Here is a 19553-nt window from a genome sequence, read left to right as displayed (position 1 = left end):
GAGAGAGATGGTTCGAATTATAAGTAGAAGAGAAGTGTTAGCAAATAAATAGAAAGAGAGGAGAGAGAGAGTTTTCGAAAATTAAAATTAAAATAATTAGTTAATTAAAAAGATTTTTGAAAAAGTGGTTAGTGATTTTTGAAAATTGTAAGTGGAAAAGTGGTTAGGTGGTTTTGAAAAAGATAAGAAATAGTAATTTGTTTGAAAAAGATTTGAAAATAATTTTGAAAAGATGAGAAGTTAGAAAAAAAAGATTTTGAAATCAAATTAAAAGAGATATGATTAAAAAAGATTTGATTTTAAAAAGATATGATTGAAAAGATATGATTGAAAAAGATTTGATTTTTAAAAGATATGATTGAAAAGGATTTTATTTTAAAAAGATTTGTTATGAACGGGTTTCTTGACAGTTTAGAATTTCACAAATGAAGTCTCGTTGTAAAGTATAGTTTCTAAACCAACAATAATCCTTTCATGCAAAAATTTGGTTGTCACAAAGAACAAACCCCAAATAAGAATTAACCGAAGTATTTGGACTCCGGGTCGTCTCACAAGGATTGCAATGAAGTGTATGCTTATTGGCTATGGGGTATGTTTTAGGGTTTTTAGAATAAGAGACATGAAAAGTAAATGATAAGGAAATTCAAATAACAAAAAGGTCTTGGCAAGGGTTGGTGGTCAAGGATCTCTATCCTTATCACTAACCACAACATGAGAATTGGCAAGGATCAACCCCATTAAGTCATCCTCTAACTAATAAAGGAGAGTCAAATGAGTTATGTCAATCCAAGTCCATAAGTCCTAGGTCTCCACCAATTCAATTAGTGAGATCTAAGGTCAATGGCTCCCAATCATCAATCACTTGGACATTAACAACTCAAGAGTTCCTAAGTTACCTTCCCAAGCCAAGAGTATAAAATTCTACTCTAAAGCCCAACCAAGAATTTTGTCAAACACTTGGTGGGTACAAAAAGCATAGTAAAAGTGCAAGAAATATAAATCTACCAACTACCACTTGCAAGAAAAGTAAAATTCACAACCCACATCATCAATAAAAAGAACATTAAACATTAAATTGCATTAAAGAAAAGGTCCAAATCCAACAAGAGTTCATCATCACAAAAGATAGCAAAAAGGGGAATTAACATGAAAACTAAGAGAAATCAAGAATAGAAACATAAAATTGTAGAGAAAACAAGATGAGAACATAAAATTGGAACTAGAATTAAGATGAAATTAACCTAACCTAACCTAATTCTAGAAAGAAGAAGGAGCTTCTCTCTCTAGAAACTACACTACATGATGCTAACACTTCAAACAATTGCTCCCCCTTTGCTTGGGCTTCAATTTTGCATGAAATACACTCAGAAACATGTTGGAATTGGGCCTGGGCTGCTCAGAAATCGCCCCCAGTGTTTTGCCATTAAGTGAGTCACGTGCGAGTATCGGCGCGTACACGCCATATGCGCGTGCGCGTCGATTGGCTATTTCTTCATCCGTGCGGAAGCGTCATGTACGCGTGCGCGTCTCTATGCGAGATCACTTTTGCGCGTGCGCGCCTTGTACGCGTGTGCGTCCTTTGATGCATTCCCAATCTTTGTTTCTTCATGCATTCTCCCCTTTGTATGCTTTTCTACTCATTTCTTCCATCCAATACTTGCCTTCTAAACCTGAAATCGCTCAACACACACATCAAGGAATTGAATGGAATTAAAATCACCAATTTAAGTCCTAAAAAGCATGTTTTTACATTTAAGCAAAATTCAAGGGAGAATTACAAAATCATGTTTCATTGAATAAATGTGAGAAAAGGTGATAAAATCCCCCAAATTAAGCACAAGATAAACCACAAAATTGGGGTTTATCAAATCTCCCCACACTTAAACTAAGCATGTCCAAATGCTAAAATTAAGAAAGAAGCAAAAGGGTATCAACATTTATTCATGCAGACTAACTAAATGCAATCTATCTAAATGAATGCATCCACTTGGTCAAAACAGGTCAATTTCCAAGAATACATATACAAGCACAAGGGCTAAGGCAATAGCAATCAAATCAACCCACAATTGAATTGAATCATTGAAAGATTTTACAAACTTGCAAGAAAAGTTGATCATGTGTGTTAACATGTAATTGAACGATCGAACCCTCACCGGATGTGTATCTGCTCTAGGCACTCAAGTGTATGGGGTTGATTCACTCAATTCTCCCCTAATCATGCTTTCCAAGATTTGTTTTTCATCTAACAATCAACAATTTACTTTATGCATGCATACAAATATCATGAGGGCTTTCCATAGGTTGTAATGGGGCTAGGGTCAAGGTAGGATGCATATGGTCAAGTGGACTAGAATTTGAATCTTTGATTAACCTAAACTTCCCACCTAACCTACAACAACTTATACAATTCAAAGCTAACCTAGCTATCCATTCTTCACTTTTTCGCACACTCATGCATTCCCTTTTGATCACCACACATATGCATTGACTCTTATTGAACTTCACTTTGGGGCATTTTGTCCCCTTTTTATTGCTTTTCTTTTTTCTTTCTTTTCTATATATATATTTTTTTGTTTTTCTCATTTTTTTCTTCTTTTTAAACTAAAATATATACAAGAACATCAATGCATATGGTTCACACATGATTAATACATGAGTATGTACCCAATTCCCAAAATTTTCAACACAAATACAAAATATACTTTTATCTCTACCCAATGTTCCCAACTTTTCCAAAATCAAATGATAAACACTCTCACTAGCCCAAGCTAATCAAAGATCCAAATTAAGGACATTTATTATTTTTCACTTAGGCTTGTAATGTGCTACAATTAAGAATAAGTGGGTTAAGTATAGGCTCAAAATTGGTTAACAATAGAAGGTAAAAGGTAGGCTATTTGGGTAAGTGAGCTATTTGAACAATAGCCTCAATCATATAAATGCATGTATACACAAAGTAATGGACATAAAGAATCAAACAAATCAAAGATTACAATCATAGGAAGAGAATAATGCACACAAGAATGAAAATAAGTGGTTATGTATGATGTAACCACACAATTGCGGCTCAAGTCTCACATGCTTGTGTTCTTAGCTCAAAAAGCATGTTCCACAAAGTATATAGTTCAAGAAAGTTCTAAAAAAAATTCAACCAAATGGGGTGGTGCCCTAAAAATGAATTTCTTGGAAATTTTCATCACATTGACTAAGTTTATTCTAATGCAATGTTGTGATTTAAAATTTTCCTTAGTTTACCCATTTTTCAATCAAAACATAATTCTTATATAAAAAGGGTCAACTAAGTTTTAACAATCCAAAATATATTTTTTTTCTAATCACAATCAAAGCCAAGATGCAAAATATATAGGGATAATAAGAGTAAGTAAAAGTGTGCATCAACCAAAATAAGGGTATCCACAATAGCAACTATGTACAATAATCCCAAAACGATCTAAAAGATAAAGTGCAAAATAAAATAAAGTAGCAGAAACTAAAGATAGATATCTGAAAGTTCACCACATAAATGCAAACATCGGTCACGAACGGTGACCTCCCCACACTTTAGAATCTAGCATCGTCCTCGATGCTACTGCTGAAGCTAGGGATAGGGGTCAATAATCACACCGGGCTGTGGCTCGGGTTCAGGCTGTAGCTCAGGCTCAGGCTGTGGATCCTCAGGAGGCTGTTAGACCTCAGTGGTAGCCTGTGTCTCTGGTGGTACCTCCTGCTGAGTCGGCTCCTCACCATGCTCCTCTTCCTGGTCCTGCTCGTCAGAGGCTGGAGAGTCTGGGAGTGGAGGTAGCTCAATGCCCTGTGATACAAACACCTGGTCTATACAGTCGAGACGTCGCATGATACGATGCTCACTGCACTCCATAAAGCGAAACAGGCGCTGCACCAATAGGTATGTCGGCTCAGGTGTTGACGGTGGTGGCAAGGGTGCTGCTGCTGCTGTTGAGGAAGAGGGTCCTGCTGCTGCTGTGTAGGATGAAGGTCTAGCTGCCTCAACTGCCGCTCTAGCTTGAGAACGGCGTCTGGCCGGGGGCTTCTCGTGCACCCATCCACCCCATGGAATAGTAACCTCCTTGTCGTCGTCATCTGGGTGTGGTGGTGTCACGTCATTATCCTCCCACGGGACCTCGGCTAGCTCAATCATGCTGGTAACCAGTGTAGGAAACGGTAATAGGCCACGAATATGCGCTCGCCACATGCTATGCCTGATCAACCGGGGAAAATATACGTTTTTTCCCTCTATGACACAGCCAATCAAAACCAACATATCCATCGGAATCTCAGAAAAGTGAGTAGTGGACAAGACATAGTGGGTAAATATCTACTGCCAAGTCTTAGCCTCTCTAGTCAGATGAGCAAATGGCATCCCTTTGGGCTTCTTGTTGCCTGAATCCATCACCTAAGGGGCGTCTGGTGTGGCAATCACGCGCTTAAGCGCCTCATAATCAAAGGTCATGCAATGGATAGCTACATCTGCCTGCTAATAAGCGCATGTGTCATCAGTAAGGTGTCAGCACTGCAACGCCTCCTCAATGGCAGCCTCAGTAATCATAATCTCTCTACCCCTCAGCTGGATTGAATTGAGATTGGCACGAAAGAAGTTGCAGTAGAACTCCTTGATCCACGAGATGTTTATTTTTCCCAGATCCCTATCAATAAAGTCCAAACCCAACTCTAGAATGCGGCTGTTGATGGCGCGTCTCACATCAATGGGAAGGACTAGTTTCTTTTCAATGTTCAAGTTCTTCTTCCGATAATTGGGGAAGCGAAGCTCACAATAAAGGTTGGGAAATTTGATTGGGTCAGTGGAAGGTAGCAACTGATTTTCCTTGTCTGTGTCACTCAGCAGATTCTTAGCATAATTTGCATAGGGAAAAAGGGTAGAAGCCTTAGAGCACTTCCTCTTCTTTGAAGTAGTGGCTATAGCTTTTCTTTTGTCTGACATCCTGAAAAACAGAGATGATATAATATAAGAAGCTAGCCAAACAAATAATAAGCACTCAAAATAATGCATATTCATGAAGTGAGTGAATAAAATAGAAATCTTGGAATGAAAGCAACAGAATTCAGAATCTAAATCAAATTTCAAACCAAGAATCCAAACCACAATTGCACATTACTTGTTTATTAGCTTAGGAAACACCATATCCAAAAGAATCTTCAAAAGAGTTAAGTTGAAAACCAAAAGAAGTTAGTTTGTTAAACAAGTTAGAGTTAGAAATCAGTTTAAAAATCAGTGATATGGTGGCACCGGCTTAATTCAAAAGAAATGTAGATAGTAGGATGTAAGCACATTCACACTCACGAAATGCAACAAGTCATTGATGTTGAAATATGATATTGCCATAAAGCAACTAATGGGAAAGCAAGTCATCAATCAATGCAAAGATCACTAGAATTATGTGAATCGGTGTTGGCATAATCAAAACATCAAAGAGTGAATCAATCAGGCAACGCTCAACACCAACTTCAATGAGCTATAAAAGTCACAAGGATTGAGATAAGATTTGAAAAATTTCTGTGCTATGTGGCCAAGAGTAGTTTGGGCATAAAGGAATTGAATCACAGTGGCCACACGTATAGAAAAAATCATCAATCCTGTGAATCAAGCAAATTAGGCTCAATTCCAAATGAAAACCAAGTTGACGGTCAATTTGAAAGTTCATTCGAGTTATTCAATGCACATAAGCAATATAGCATGAATATAAGCAAAGAATATGATAAGCATGACCACAACTTGTTTTTTGAGGAATTTCCAAACCCATTTAGGTAACAAAATCCTTTTGACGCAAAAATCGTCAAGTAGAAGTTTGTTACACCCATCAAAATACTGTCATTTCATGAAATATGGTTAGGAAAAATCCGGCAGCATTTTGGCAGTACATTGGCTAATTCCCAAATTGCAAACAACAGCAGAAATCAGTCACATGAGCATATATCAATGGGTAAACAAGTAGAGGATGCACATGCTTCGGACAATGTCAAGCAAACAAAACAGTAGTGAGGCAGAATACAAAAACAAAGCAGCATGTAGCATTCAAACAGATAATCACAAACAGAGCACTTATCAGGCCTAGAATCCTCTAACCACATCCTAACTACCTAACAGCAAATATCTCTACCTATTCTAACAAGCAAAATCACATGCTAACTAACTAAACTAACAATAAACTAGGAACAGAATTGAAATAGAACAAAGGCAGGGGGTCTGAGAACCTGGAAAGCAGAAACAGATGCGGGAAAGGGAAGGAGGGCAGTGTGAGTGATCAGCGGAGTTGCCGCCTCAGACGGTGGTGGCCGTGAAGGTCACCGGCGGTTCGGTGGCAGAGGGAGAGAAATGGGTGAGAGAGAGAAAGAGAGCGTATGAGAAAGAGAGAGTGAGGAAGAGAGGAAGGAGGAAGAGGGGGCGTGGCGATGGCGGCGGCGATGGTCACAGAACGCTCGCTGGAGGATGGCCGGTGGTTGTGGCTTGGGGTTGGAAGGTTGGAAATAGAGGGAGAGGGAAAGATGTTAGAGCAGGGGGGAAGAGGGACTGCACGAATGCGCTAGGGCTTCGCGTCCCTGGTGTAACAAAAAATTTGAATCCACGCGAGCGCGCACCGTGCGCATCCGCGTGGGTAGAAGAAACTAAGGAGGTGGCGCAAAAGCGCCACTCGTGCCTGCGCGTAGATGGGAGAATTGGCAATGGGCGTGGATGCGTACGATGCACATCCACGCAAGTAAGCTGGGCCAGAGGCACAAAAGGGGCCTAGAGTTGGCACAACTCTCGGGTCCTTTGGCCTGGGTGATGCTAAAACGCATCGACGTGCGCGCGCACCGTGCACGTTTGCGTGGATGGCTTGAGCTTATGGAAGGTGCGTGGAGGTGCCAGGTGCGCCTACGCGTGGGTAAGGAAACACGAAGGGATACGGACGCGTACAGCCTGCGTCCGCGTGGGTCGGGGCGCAGAGTTGGCCCAAAAGTGGCACAACTCTCTGGTCCTTGGCCCAGAAATCTTAGATACGCAGCTGACGCGCGCGCGCTATGCGCTTGATCATGGCTTGGTTTTTTTTTTTGGGCTCAACATCCTCTTAATATCCTCCAAGACTCTAAAACAAGCTAAGGTGTAAAATTAAAGACATTTTTTAGATTTTGAGAATTTTTCAAACACTTTGAGGAAACTTGCAATCCAAGCAAAAACTCAAAGTCAAAGAATCACCCCTAATTGAAGCATAGAATGTGTAAGCACCTTAGCAAGAAAAACAAAATATACTAAGAAGTAAAGAAATTATGTACAATGGAACCCAATTCATTCATTCATTATATCTACAAGAGAATGGAAAGAGTTTACCATGGTAGGGTGTCTCCCACCAAGTACTTTTATTTAATGTCCTTAAGTTGGACTTTATGGGGAGTTCCTCATCAAGGTAGCTTGTGCTTGAATCCATCGTTGAACATCCACCAATGCTTGGACTTCCATTGTGCTTCATCATTCAAAGTTACTATCTCCAAGCTTTGATGGAGTTCTTCAAAAACCATGGGCTCCCAAGGTTGATTCTCCTTGTGTGATCCGGGATCCCACACTTTGTTTTCACACCTGTCCTGGAGTTGATCATGGTGATTTCCTCTGGGTGGCAAGAAAGATGAATTCTCATGGAAGCACCAAACTATCCTCCTAGACCCATTCAATTGAGCACTACACCAACCCTTGCTCCTTGAAGCTTTAACCACAATGAGCCTAGACTTACAACGCCAACCACTAAACATTCTCCTCTTATGCTTAATTCCGCAAAGCGCCCTAAGTTGGTCATCCGTCTCAAGAAAACCAAATTCAAGTGGGATAACAAAGCTAAGAATTAGAAGTTTTACCCACTCAAATGAAGGGTTGGATGACAACTTGGGTGGAGTGGTTCCCAACGGTCTTGATAAAGCATGTTCCACTCCCGTCCATCCTCTCCTAGAGGCTTCCATCACTTGGCAAGATTCTTTAAGCTTTACCTCTTGCCAAACTTCCTCAAGTTCACATTCTTCTTCACCAAGTTTTTCAAGCTCTTCCCCATCACCCAAATCATACTAGGCGGTTTAGTGAAATCTACCCCATCATCAATTCCAAGGCCAATAGAGAAGGATTCTTCCAGCTCAAAAGGATCATGTGTTGATGCGGAATCATCATAAATAGGAGGGCCTATTGCTTGGGACACTTCTTCCAATTCTTCAATCACATTGTGCCTTGGAGGTTGCATGTCCTCCTCAACTTTGCTTTCTAATTCACTGGAAGAAGGCTCAACAAGATCATCAAGGGGGTTGATCAACGTGGACAAAAAATCACTAATGATGGAATCTATTTCCAGATCAGTTCCCTTCGACTCTCTATCTACTTCCTCAACATCACTTCCCTCCTTAATATTCCTTCCACTCTCCATGGAAGAGGGCTTTTTAACTTGGGATTCCTTTATGTGCTCAACATATCCTAAACATCCAACCACTACTTCTTTTGGTTCAATCATCTCAACCTTCTCCTCTTGTTGCACTTCTTGCCTTAACTCCTCTTCTTCACCTTGGAGCTTCAAGTTCACTCCCTCACTAAGCTCCTTGGTTGCTTCTCCACATTCAACAATGGGAGTGCCTTGGTCGCATAAGCTTAGGCGGAATGAGACCATGATGGCAAAGGCTTCTACCATGATAGCCATTTTTACTCTTAACTCTGCAAACTTCTTTTCATCCTCCTCTTGTCGCCTTAAGAGATGAGATTCAAGATCTCTTAGTCCTAGCATGGGGGCCTCATCGGGAGGCGATGGTGGAAGAGAGGGTTCATTGTTTGAGGGAAGGGTATTGTAGTTGGAAGGTGGTTCATATTGGTGAAATTCTTGAGGTGGTGTGTATGAACTTTGTGGTTCATGGGAGTATGGGTGTTGGAATGGTGGTGGCTCTAGATATGGTTCATATGGTGGTTGGTATGGTGAATATGAGTTGGGATCATACAGAGGTGAATGGTGGTATGAGACTTGTGAGTATCGTGAAGGGCTATATTGAGGAAGGGGTTCATATGCATATGATGATTGTGGTTGACAACCACAATGAGAGTCATCACATACATTAGATTGGTATGCATCAAGGTTTGAATTGTACCCATAAGAAACCGGGGAAGGTTGTTGCCAAGAAGATTATCCATAAGCTTGGGGCTCCTCCCACCTTTGATCTCCAAATCCTTGATGCATGTTATCATTGTAAATTCCATCTCCTACAACATAGTTTGAACCACACTCATAGCCAAAATTGTGAGAATTCATAGTGAAAGTGAAAATAAAAACAAAAGATAACAAGAAATGAAGATAACAAATCCTAAAACTAACAAAACTAACAATCAAACCAAAAATCAAGCTATTCACAATATATACAATAGCCAATAACATAGCACAATTGCACTCCCCGGCAACGGCGCCATTTTGATGAACGGGTTTCTTGACGGTTTAGAATTTCACAAATCAAGTCTCGTTGTAAAGTATAGTTTCTAAACCAACAATAATCCTTTCATGCAAAAATTTGGTTGTCACAAAGAACAAACCCCAAATAAGAATTAACTGGAGTATTTGGACTCCGGGTCGTCTCACAAGGATTGCAATGAAGTGTATGCTTATTGGCTATGGGGTATGTTTTAGGGTTTTTGGAATAAGAGACATGAAAAGTAAATGATAAGGAAATTCAAATAACAAAAAGGTCTTGGCAAGGGTTGGTGGTCAAGGATCTCTATCCTTATCACTAACCACAACATGAGAATTGGCAAGGATCAACCCCATTAAGTCATCCTCTAACTAATAAAGGAGAGTCAAATGAGTTATGTCAATCCAAGTCCATAAGTCCTAGGTCTCCACCAATTCAATTAGTGAGATCTAAGGTCAATGGCTCCCAATCATCAATCACTTGGACATTAGCAACTCAAGAGTTCCTAAGTTACCTTCCCAAGCCAAGAACATAAAATTCTACTCTAAAGCCCAACCAAGAATTTTGTCAAACACTTGGTGGGTACAAAAAGCATAGTAAAAGTGCAAGAAATATAAATCTACCAACTACCACTTGCAAGAAAAGTAAAATTCACAACCCACATCATCAATAAAAAGAACATTAAACATTAAATTGCATTAAAGAAAAGGTCCAAATCCAACAAGAGTTCATCATCACAAAAGATAGCAAAAAGGGGAATTAACATGAAAACTAAGAGAAATCAAGAATATAAACATGAAATTGTAGAGAAAACAAGATGAGAACATAAAATTGGAACTAGAATTAAGATGAAATTAACCTAACCTAACCTAATTCTAGAAAGAAGAAGGAGCTTCTCTCTCTAGAAACTACACTACATGATGCTAACACTTCAAACAATTGCTCCCCCTTTGCTTGGGCTTCAGTTCTGCATGAAATACACTCAGAAACATGTTGGAATTGGGCCTGGGCTGCTCAGAAATTGCCCCTAGCGTTTTGCCATTAGGTGAGTCACGTGTGAGTATCGGCGACGCGCCATATGCGCGTGTGCATCGATTGGCTATTTCTTCATCCGCGCGAAAGCGTCATGTACGCGTGCGCGTCTCTATGCGAGATGACTTTTGCGCGTGCGCACCTTGTACGTGTGTGCATCCTTTGATGCATTCCCAATCTTTGTTTCTTCATGCATTCTCCCCTTTGTATGCTTTTCTACTCATTTTTTCCATCCAATACTTGCCTTCTAAACCTGAAATCGCTCAACCCACACATCAAGGCATCGAATGGAATTAAAATCACCAATTTAAGGCCTAAAAAGCATGTTTTTACATTTAAGCAAAATTCAAGGGAGAATTACAAAAGCATGCTATTTCATTGAATAAATGTGAGAAAATTTGATAAAATCCCCCAAATTAAGCACAAGATAAACCACAAAATCGGGGTTTATCAATTTGATTTTTTAAAATTGATGACCTGACTTACAAGAATTTAAAAGATATTTTTGAAAATATGAGAGAAGATTAAGAAAAAGATTTTTGAAAAATTAGTTTGATAATTTTCAAAAACATTAAAAGAAAAATGAAAAATGAAAGTTTAAAAAAATGTTTGATGCAAAAAGTTATGAATTAAAACATGAAAATTTGAAAAAATTTGTATTGGAAACAAAATCACTCCCTTGTGTCATCTTGGCGTTAAACGCCTACGATGTTATCCATTCTGGCGTTTAACGCCCACAATGCGACCTCTTTGGGCGTTTAACGCCCAGCCAGATACCTTGGCTAGCGTGAAATGCGAGAAATTCTTCTTTACTAGGCGTTTTTCTAAACACGCAGAATGCTGCCCATTCTGGCGTTTAACGCCCAGAATGATAGCTTTACTGGCGTTAAACGCCCAGAATGGTAGCCATTCTGGCGTTTAACACCCAAAGTGCCTCTTTACTGGCGTTTTGACGCTAGTGAGCTTTTTTTCTCTGTGATTCTTCTGCCTTATGTTCTAAATCTTCATTTCTCTGTATTATTTACTTGAAAAGATATATTTTTTGATTTTTTAATGAAGAGATAGAAAAATAACAAAATGAAATAAAACATAAAAATGCAAGACACCAAACTTAGAAATTTTGAATGTTCAAAAACTATGATTTTAAAAAATGCATATGAAAAACAACATAAAACACAAAACAGGAAAATCATGAGATCGAACACAGGAAATCATCAAGAACAACTTGAAGATCACAGAAGAACACAATGCATGAATATTTTATTTTTTTAAAATAAAAAATTACCAATCTAAGCAACAAGATAAACCGTCAGTTGTCCAAACTCGAACATTCCCCGGCAACGGCGCCAAAAACTTGGTATGCGAAATCATGATTCACACTTTTCACAACTCTGCAGAGCTGACCAGCAAGTGCACTGGGTCCTCCAAGTAATACCTTACGTGAGTAAGGGTTGATCCCACGGAGATTGTCGGCTTGAAGCAAGCTATGGTCATCTTGTAAATCTCAGTCAGGCAGATTCAAATGGTTATGAGGTGTTGATAATTAAAAGATAAATAAAACATAAAATAAGATAGAGATACTTGTGTAATTCATTGGTGGGAATTTCAGATAAGCATTTGGAGATGCTTTGTTGCTTCTGAGCCTCTGCTTTCCTATTGTCTTCATCCAATCATACGCACTCCCTTCCATGGCAAGCTGTAGGATCCTATCAGTGAAAATGGTCCTCTACAGTTTCTGTACGGCTAATCAACTGTCGGATTTCTCGTCTCGGATGAAAAATACCAGGTACAGCTACCGCATGGCTAATCATCTGTCGGTTCTCACTAGCGTCAGAATAAAATCCATTGATCCTTTTACACACTGTTACTGTGCTCAACATTCACGAGTTTGAAGCTCCTCACAGTCATCCCTTTCCAGATCCTACTCGGAATACCACAGACAAGGTTTAGACTTTCCGGATCTTAGGAATGCTGTCTAGTATTCTAGCCTAAACCACAAAAATCCTAATCTCAGATTCAGATACTCTGTTGTTAGGAGAGATGATGTGAATCGTTGATTAGAGACCCAAGAGAATATACTCCGATTGTCGTCCAATGACAACGTTGAACATCATGTAGACTGCTTTGTGGTTGTCAGGCACGCGGATCTTAGCTAAGCGAGTACTGAAGATAGAGGGTGATTGTCACGGGTCACCCCTTCAGTCTGACTTAACTGAATTAAGTACAAGAGTATATCTTGGAGAAGAAGTAGGCGTGAATTGAATGAAAATCCATAGTACTTGCATTAATTCATGAGGAACAGCAGAGCTCCTCACCTTATTCTGTGAGGTGTAAAAACTCCATCATTGAAAATACATAAGAACAAAGGGTCTAGGCATGGTTGAATGGCCAGCCTCCAAAAAGGGTTCGAAGAACTCCCAAAAAGATCAAAGACTTCCGAATATAAGAGTAAAAAGTGCTACTTATACTAAACTAGTAAACTAGGTTTACAGAAAATGAGTAGATAGTGCAAAAATCTACTTTCGGGGCCCACTTGGTGTGTGTTTGCACTGAGCCTTGAAGCTTTCACGTGCATAGGCCATCCTTGGAGTTAAACGCTAGCTTTGGTGCCAGTTCTGGCGTTTTACTCCAGAAAAGGGTCTTTGGTGGGTGTTTGGACGCCAGTTTGGGCCATCAAATCTCGGGCAAAGTATCGACTATTATACATTTCTGGAAAGCCCAAGATGTCTGCTTTCCAACGAAATTGAGAGTGCACCAATTGGATTTCTATAGCTCTAGAAAATTTGCTTCGAGTGCAGGAAGTTCAGAATCCGACAGCATCTTCAATCCTTTCTCAGCCTCTGAATCAGATTTTTGCTCAAGTCCCTCAATTTTAGCCAGAAAATATCTGAAATCATAGAAAAACACATAAACTCATAGTAAAGTCTAGAAATGTGATTTTTGCATAAAAACTAATCAAAATATACAAAAAGTAACTAAAACGTACTAAAAACTACCTAAAAACAATGCCAAAAAGTGTATAAATTATCCACTCATCAGCTGTGTGGGTGCTGAACGCCCAGTGAGGGGTTCCTCATTGGCATTCAGCACCAGAATGCTTGCCTGTTTGGGCATTGAACTCCCAGTGAGGGGTTCCTCACTTGCGTTCAGTGCCATAGTTCTTGGATGTTTGGGCGTTAGACCCCAAGTGAGGGGTTCTTCACTGGTGTTCAGCGCTAGAATGCCTACATGTTTGGGTGTTGAATGGCCAGCCAGTGCTCCTTGGCTGGCATTCAACGCCAGCTCTGTTGCCCGGAAGGGCGTTGAACGCCCAGCGAGGGGTTCCTTACTGGCGTTCAGCGTCAGGCTTGCTGCCATTATGGGCGTTGAACGCCCAGTGAAACCTTCTTCACTATCATTCAATGCCTTCCCATCCTCCCCAGATTCAGCCTCTACCTCCATGGTTTTGGCCATGCACTCTTCTCTTGAATACACCTCAGTTTTACTAGGAAGAATGTCAGGAGGAGTCACAAGGATCCTCTTGCTTAGTTGACTAACTTGTATACAAGTTTCTGATAGAGGACCTTGTTTCATTCATGAAACTATAAGTGGTCTTAGAGAGGAGAAAAACCAGAGTGACTAAGTTAGAGAGGCTCTGCTTAGAGGTTTCCATGTTCCCTTGAGAAGATGGGAATGGTGGTCTACTATTGAACTGATGATCGTAATTCACTACCCATAATATTTTTTATTATGAATCCGTTCTCTTGGCAAGTGCACCAAAATTATCATCAAGTAATAACCCACAGTAGAGTGGAATCGTAACCATAGAGATTGGTAGATTTGAGAAATTTTAATCAATTGGTGAATTAGTCAAACTAAGCAATATAGAGTATGATTGCAGAATTGTAAATGAGCAGGAAAGTAAATGGCTCAAAGGTAAAGAGACGAAATAAAGTGCATAAAAGAAAATGGCAAGAATGTAAAATGCAGAAACATAAATGACTGAATTGTAAATGGGAATAGGGATTAACCAAAAATTGTAAACAAAGCGATAAGAATGTGGAAGATAAAAATAGGGGAATTCATTGATATTGGGAGATATTGTTCTCTTTGGATTAAATCTAGATCATCTCATCTTCAATCATGGAACTCATTGACCTCTTGGCAATCATGATTGATTGAGCCCCAATCCCTTGGTGACTCAATCTCTCAGATCTTGATAATAAGCCAATTTCTTGGTCTAATTGCTCATGAAGAGAGATATGATTGGTCCCTGATTATACCACACATCATCATAGGTCTGGGTAGAGGGTGGATTATATGTCTGACGATCGGTTTTTCTATCGGTAAAGAAATTTAAAAATATAATCGCGTTGTAAGTATAGTTTCTAAACCAACAGAAAATCCTTTCGTACAAAAGTTTTGTTTGTCACTTAAGCAAACCCAATAAAAATAAATAACCGATGTATTCAAACATCTGGTCATCTTCTCAAGGAATTGCAGGGAGGTGTGTTTTATTATTGGTTATGAAAAAAGTATCTTTTTTGGGGTGTTTAAATAGGTTGAACAAGAAAAGTAAATTGCAAGAAATTAAATTAATAACTAATAAAGCTCTTAGTAAGGTATGAGAATTAGAAGTCCTATCCTAGTTATCCTTATCAATTGTGATGAGAATTGGCTTTTGCTCCCACTTGGTCGACCTCTAACTATGAAGGTATGTTAAGTGGATAAATTAATTTGATTCCTCAAGTCCTAGTCAATTCCTAAGAAAAGACTAGAGTTAGGGGAATTCAAATCAATAAGCAAAGAATTCCAATTTTCAATCATCAGCTAAGTTTGATAACTCAAGAGTCTCTAATTACTCAACCAAAACTAAGAGTGTAAAAAGCTAAATAAAAATCATATATCTGAAATACCTCGAATTATATTAAATGGAAAGTTAGATTGAACATAAGAATCCATAAATCAAATTGGCAACATCAACTAATTAACTAAAGTAATAGAATAAATAAAAGTAGAAGAAAACATAAATAAAAGTAAAGGAATATTAAACCTGGAAATTGAGAAGTAGAAATCCTAATCCTAAAAGAAATCCTAAATCCTAAAACCTAAGAGAGAGGAGAGAACCTCTCTCTCTAGAAACTACATCTAGTCCTAAAATTGTGAATAATGAATGTTGTGTATGTTGTTCATGGAGTCTCTGCATGTTCCCTGGCTTTATTCTGTGTTTCTGGGCCGAAAATTGGGTCAAAACGTGGCCCGAAATCACCCCCAGCGTCAGTCACGCGTACGTGTCGTTTGACGATTTTCCTCTCCACTCGTGCACGGCATCTACGCGTTCGCGTCATCCGTGCAGATTTCAATCCATGCGTTCGTGTCAGGCACGTGAACGTGTCATTGCGATTTCTCCATTTTGCATGGTCACATGAGCCATGCGTCCGAGTCAGTGTTCACTGCGATTTCTTATTGCAAGCTTCCTCTCCATTCTCTAAGCCATTCCTGCCCTATGGAACCTGAAACACTTAACACATGGATCACGGCATCGAATGGTATAAAAGTGAATTAAAATACACAATAAAAAGATCTCTAGGAAGCGATTTTTCAACCATAGAACAAATTTGGGAAGGAATTGTAAATACATGCTAATCATATGAATAAGTGGGTAAAGACTTGATAAAACCACTCAATTAAACACAATATAAATCATAAAATAATGGTTTATCAACCTCCCCATACTTAAACATTAGCATGTCCTCATGCTTAGCTTAAGGAGATAAAATAAATGAGTAGGAAAAAGCAAGACTCATGAAATGCAACCTATCTATGTGAATGCAACTACATACAAAATGTCTACCTACTTGGTTAAAAGTAAACAAATCCTTCAAGAACAAATATGAACTGGATTTCACTAATTCAAATCACAAAATAAAGTACAAATAACTTGCAAGAAGAAAATAGCTCATGAAAGCAGGGAACAAGGAATCGAGCATCGAACCCTCACTGGAAGTGTATATACTCTAATCGCTCAGGTGTTTGAGGTTCGATTCTCTCAATTTTCTACTAATCTTGCTTTCTATGGCTTGCTCTTCATCTAACAATCAACAAAAATTTTAATGCACAGATACACACATTAAGAGTTCTTTTAAGGGTTGTAATGGGGTTAAGGTCAAGGTAGGATTGTATTTGGTCAAGTGGACTGAAATCTGAATCCTTAATTAACCTAAACTTTTCTCGCCTAACTTGAGACAATCCATGTAATTACAATACAAAACCTAACTGCCATTAACTATGTTTTCCACATATTCATGCATCCCAACTTTAGTACAACTCATATGCATTGCTACCAACATTTACTTTGGGAACTTTTTCATAAAGATATATAATACCCAATTCTTAAACCAAATGTTTCCAAACCCAATTTTCCCACACTTAAATCATAAGCACTCTCACTAGTCTAAGCTAACCAAGGATTCAAATTAAGGACATTATTGTTTTTCGCTTAGAGTTAATGATGTGCTAAAGTAAAGAATAAAAGGGGTAAAATAGGCTCAACTTTGGTTTGCAAAGGATAATGAAAGGTAAGGCCATATGGGTATGTAAGCTCAGTGAAACAAGGCCTCAATCATGTAAGTGTATGCATACATTAAACCATGGAAATATAGAATCAAACAAGACAAAGATCACAATTTTAGAAAGAATAACACAAACCAAAAATAAAATATTGGTTGTTAAAATGCAACCAATCGAATAGGCTCAAAATCTCACGGGTTTTGTGTGTTCGAGCTCTAAACCATGTTCCAAAATAATATTTCTTCAAACAAGTTTCTCAAAAATTTTAATTCAAATTAGTGAAATGCTATAAAAGGTTTCTTGAAAAAGAAAATATTTCTTCAACTAAGTAGTGGTAAAATATGCACACAATGTAACAAACATGCAATCAAAGATGCAAATGCAACAACTAAATACAAAGAAGAGTAAGAATTGGTGTTGAAAAGGAAGTAGCTAACCACCGGAAGTCGGTATCGACCTCCCCACACTTAAAGATTATACCGTCCTCGGTGCATGCTAAGATGTGCAAGTGGACGGGTGGCTCCAACTGATACTTTTCTCGAAAGATTGTGCAGATGGACTTGTTAGTTGCCCCATATAGAAGTTATTCCTTTCCCTTCTTCGGTGGCCATCCTGAAAGAAGATGAAACGGAAGAAAAGTAACCTAGAAATAAAGATAAGAAAACAAATAAAGTATGGGTGTTTAATGCCAAATAATAAGGGTCTCAATTACATGGTAGCTACAACATGTACATGAGAAAGCAATAGAGACACATGGCATATCAAAAGTGCAAAAATTGCAACAATGAGGAAGAGATAGTAGATAATGAAAGACAATATAAATTTATGTAAATGCAAAAGGAATACAAGGATCATAAAATACTGACATTGACAGAAAAATAATATCACCCAACATTGTAAAACAAGTCACTAAGTACCAAAATAATACCAGAAAAGATACAATAATTGAATAAGAAAATTTAACATCAATGGAAAAATAATAAATTTATAAAAGAAAATAAAAATATGCACAAGATGAAAATGCGATGAATGAAAGTGTGTAAATAAATTAATTAAAATAGAATGAAGGTGAAGATGGATGAGAAGTTAAAGGGATGAAGAAGAAGAAAGTAAGAAAGGAAGAAGAAAGAAATAAGAAGGGAAAAGAAAAAAAATTAGGACTAGGGAAGAAAAGATAAGATTTCTGGCACTGATCCGGATAGGCTGTGCGGCGCAGGCGACACGGATGCGTGGAGCACGCGTTTGCATGAGTTGCAAAATTTTCTGATGACATGTACGCGTGGGACACGCATACGCGTGACTTGATTTGTGCCATTGGTACTGACATCTTTTGATCATCTTTTGATCTCTTGATCACGTTTTGGGAGGCTGGCCATTCGGCTATACCTGGACCTTCATCACTTATGTAATTTCAACGGTGGAGTTTCTACACACCATAGATTAAGGTGTGGAGCTCTGCTGTTCCTCGAGTATTAATGCAAAGTACTATTATTCTTCTATTCAATTCATGCTTATTCTTATTCTAAGATATTCATTCACACACAAGAACATGATGAATGTGATGATTATGTGACACTCGTCACCATTCTCACTCACAAACGCGTGATTGAATGTATATCTCATGGGTTTCTAATCAACGATTCACACTGACTCCCCTCTGACAATGGGGCATCTGAATCCGAGATTAGAATCTTCGTGGTATAGGCTAGAATCCATTGGAAGCATTATTGAGTTCCGGAAAGTCTAAACCTTGTCTATGGTATTCCGAGTAGGATCTGGGATGAGATGACTGTGACGAGCTTCAAACTAGCGACTGTAAGGCGTAGTGACAGACTTAAAAGGATAGTAAATCCTTTTCCTATACGATCGAAAACCAACAGTTGATTAGCCATATGATATTTGTGCATGGTATTTTTCATCCGAGACGATAAATCTGACAGTTGATTAGCGGTACAGAAACCGTAGAGGACCATTTTCACTGAGAGGAAGGGAAGTAGCCATTGACAAGGTGACACCCAACATACAGCTTACCATAGAAAATAGTATGAAGGATTGGATGAAGGCAATAGGAAAGCAGAGATTCAGAAGGAACAACGTATCTCCACACGCTTATCCGAAATTCCCACCAATGAATTACATAAGTATCTCTATCTTTATTTTATGTTTATTTATCTTTTAATTATTAAAACTCCATAACTATTTGAATCCGCCTGACTGAGATTTACAAGATGACCATAGATTGCTTCAAGCCGAAAATCTCCGTGGGATCGACCCTTACTCACGTAAGGTTTATTGCTTGGACGACCCAGTGCACTTGCTGGTTAGTTGTGCAAAGTTGTGAAAAAGAGTTGAGATTACAATTGTGAGTACCAAGTTGTTGGCGCCATTGAGATCACAATTTCGTGCACCAAGTTTTTGGCGCCGTTGCTAGGGATTGTTCGAGTTTGGACAACTGACGTTTCATCTTGTTGCTTAGATTAGGTAATTTTCTTCTTTTTTTCAACCTTTATTTTATTTTCAAAAAGTTTTCAAAAATCTTT

The sequence above is a fragment of the Arachis duranensis genome, chromosome 9 (assembly GCF_000817695.3).
Source record: "Arachis duranensis cultivar V14167 chromosome 9, aradu.V14167.gnm2.J7QH, whole genome shotgun sequence".
Classification (NCBI taxonomy): Eukaryota; Viridiplantae; Streptophyta; class Magnoliopsida; order Fabales; family Fabaceae; genus Arachis; species Arachis duranensis.
The sequence above is the reverse complement of the archived record's forward strand: the minus strand, read 5'-3'. Positions refer to the sequence as shown.